This window comes from Rhineura floridana, chromosome 8 (assembly GCF_030035675.1).
Source record: "Rhineura floridana isolate rRhiFlo1 chromosome 8, rRhiFlo1.hap2, whole genome shotgun sequence".
In the NCBI taxonomy this organism is placed as follows: Eukaryota; Metazoa; Chordata; class Lepidosauria; order Squamata; family Rhineuridae; genus Rhineura; species Rhineura floridana.
This window is the reverse complement of record NC_084487.1, coordinates 13,768,810-13,772,158: the sequence shown is the minus strand read 5'-3', so window position 1 is coordinate 13,772,158 and position 3,349 is coordinate 13,768,810. Positions and strand designations below refer to the sequence as shown.

Here is a 3,349-nt window from a genome sequence, read left to right as displayed (position 1 = left end):
TGTTCTTCACAAGATGTGGCCCTGTGGAGGCTAGGGATGTGCTAGAATTCCACCCAATTCGGAGTTGGTACCAAATGTTTGATTAATTTGCTTGTTCCCATTCGCTGAGGATCGGATTTTAATGTAGTGAATTTCTGTGGCTGTTTTTAAAAATGCTCTTATTTTTAAAAGTCTGCCTCTAAAACATGGATTGTGATAATTAATTGATATTTCCTTCAAAATATTGATATTTGCTTTAAAAACATTGATATTAATAACGATCTTTTTTCCAAATGGGAAAAAATGGGTCGGTTAGTGGATATAGAATGAACTCAAATCAATGCCAGCCTGTTAGGTTGACGGGATGCTTTCAAACCGGCACTGGCCAACAGATCCCATTCCTAATGCAGGCTTCAGTTCTTCCTCATCTACTTTCATCAACCAAGTCTTCCCTCCAACTCTCACCAACACCAACCACTCTCTCCAACAGCTAACCCTCAACTGACAGTTAACTCCCTGATGGAAGCTTCCAGCCAATCAGAAAGAACTTACCTTTTCTAGGCCCCAACTCATAGAATCTTAAAGCCAATCATGTTTCTCTCCTCTCAGAACCTGTCACCAAGCGACTACTGCCAAGCATGCTTGTAACTATGTATTAAAACAAGGCCTCATGCAAGTCACAGAGGTCATATAAAATCTCTTTAAAGACAAACACACACACGTATCATATTTCTCCAATACTGATACTGCATACACTATACTATACCCATAATCCAGTGCCCATACTGATTACAGTATACTATAGCCAGCATGGATTTTTCACATTCCTCAATGTTAATTATTTGTTAATAATTGTTAATAATTATTGTTAATAATTATTGTTAAGTATTGCTTGCCCAAATTCAATCTGGACAATAACCCCATATAGGTAGTAAAGGTGGAAATCCAATTGGACCAATTATGCCTTATTCTTGGGGCCATTTCATATGTTCCTGTTTTCTGTTGCTCTCCTTATCATTATTCTTCTACTCAGGCACCTTCAAGAGCAATGGGAGGGGGAGGGATATCAATATGCTACTCACCCTTTGCATGCAATAAATGGTGATACAGAAGAGCTAGGCCCTTTGCACAAGGAAATGTAGTAAAGGGAACACGATCTAAAAAAACACAGGACTGAGAAGCCAGCCCTGACTGTTGTTGTGCCAAAAATCTCTCCTGAAATTCCCTTCCCACAATTTTCCATCAATGGCTGAGAAAAGAAATTGTGTTCCAAAATGATCAAGGGGGAGAGAAAATTATGGCGAAATTCTCATGGGTTTTTGCTGCTCAGTAACATAGGAAACTGCCTATTAGGCTAAGTGAAACCTTTGGTCCATCTAGCTATTCACCCTCCACACTAACTGACAGCAGTTTTCCAGGGATTTAGAATGGGAGATTTTTTTCAGCCCTACCTGGAGATGCCAGCGATTGAACCTGGGACCTTTTGCACACAAGACGGATGCTCTGCGACCAAGATCAGCCCTTCCATAGCACCACAGCAGAACTAATATCTGTGACTTGCTCCCAAAAGAGGTAGCAATAGCCAGCAACTTGGAAGGATTTTCAAGAGCATTTGACAGATTCATAGAGGCGAAGACTGTCTGTAGCTACTAACCATGATGGCTGTGTTCTCCCTCCACCGTTGGAGGCAGTATGCCTCTGAATACCACTTACTGGGGATCACAAGTGGGGGTAGCTTTTGGGCTTCCCATAGGCATATGGTTGGCCACTGTGACAGCATGGATTGTTTTTTTTTTCTCATGGGTTTTTGTCAACGCATTCAAGAGGCATTTGTGAGCGTCCTGTCTTTCATTCTTTGCCGCCCTGGGCTCCTGCTGGGAGGAAGGGCGGGATATAAATCAAATAATAAATAAATAAATTCTTCCAACCATTTCTCCACAGGTCTGCAATCTGTAGCTTTCCTGGGTGCCCGTGCTTTGTTAAAACACCAGAACGACTTCAGCTGAGCTCTTCAGCTGAGCTTTCCTGTATGTGCAGAAGGCAGGGATATGGCCAGCTGCGTCCCTGAGCGCTGTTCATTGTTATTCTTTTAAAGTGACATCTTTTTATTTTAAAAGCCATCAGCGCAGAAAGATTTTTTTTAAAGACAAAACAAAAGACTTCTCTTTGAAATGAAATAATTGAGCGCACCGATCTGAATAATTGGTAGCCAACTACCTCAGCTTCCCACACTTTAACAAAAACCCAGCGGTAGTATCCAACTCAGGTCCCATCTACACGATACATTTAAAGCATTTAACCTCTGACTTCTCAATCATTTTAATGTATTTTTTTATGTAAACTGCTCAGAGATTTCTACAATAAAATGATGTATAAATTTTGTTAAATAAGGTCCCATCTGTACTATGCATTTAAAGCAGTATCATATCCCTTTAAACAGTCATGGCTTCCCCAAAGAATCCTGAGAAATGTGGTTTGTTAAGGGGGCTGAGAATCATTAGGAGATCTCTATTCCCCTCGCAGAGCTACAATTCCTAGATTTCCCTGGGAAGAGGAATGGATTGTTAAACCACTCTAGAAATTGTAGTTCTGTGAGCGCTACACATCGAAAACAGACACCTTGACTTTGATCTGGCATATATTTAGCCCCTGACCCGAAGGGAACTAATTGTGTATGAAATCGGTTCGTGGAGAATAAGGCTATCAATGGCCACTAGCCATGATGGTTATATTTTACCTCCACTATCAGAGGCAGCTGAAGCCTACGGCCCTACTACCCTGAACATGCCTGATCTTGTCTGATCTCAGAAGCTTAGCAGGGCCAGGCCTGGTTAGTACTTGGATGGGAGACTGCCTGACAATACTGGGTGCCATAGGCTTAGAGGAAGGCAATGGTAAACCACCTCTGAATGCATCTCTTACCATGAAAACCTGATGAATATATCCAAAAAAGATTCATAGGTTTGCCATAAATTGTAATCGACTTGAAGGCATATAACAACAACAATCAGAGGCAGTTTTCTCTCTGAATCCCAAGTGGGGGAGCGCTGTTGCGCTCAGGTCCTGCTTGCAGGCGTTGGCCATCATGAGAGCAGGATGCAGGACTACTATTTATGATTTTTATAGTATTGATAGTGCGCTCTTCACTGAATAATTTCAATCCCTGAGTGGGGAGCAAAATAATAAACAGAAAAAAATACAAAATTTACAAAATCATATAAACAGGCCCAACAAACAAATTAACAATTCTGTCATAAAGCAGGCAAGTACAAAATGAGGACAAAAAAAGTAAAGTTTCCAGTTTAACTACATACCTAGATAAAAGACACACACAGGCCATTCAAACAGATTAAACGACCAGAGGTTTTAG

At 41.0% G+C, this 3,349-nt stretch overlaps 1 pseudogene; it reads left to right on the top strand.

Annotated features, from left to right (window-relative positions):
• The first annotated feature begins 2,739 nt into the window (after window positions 1–2,739).
• LOC133363469 (5S ribosomal RNA) lies at window positions 2,740–2,858 on the top strand (annotated as a pseudogene).
• Window positions 2,859–3,349: the final 491 nt, after the last annotated feature.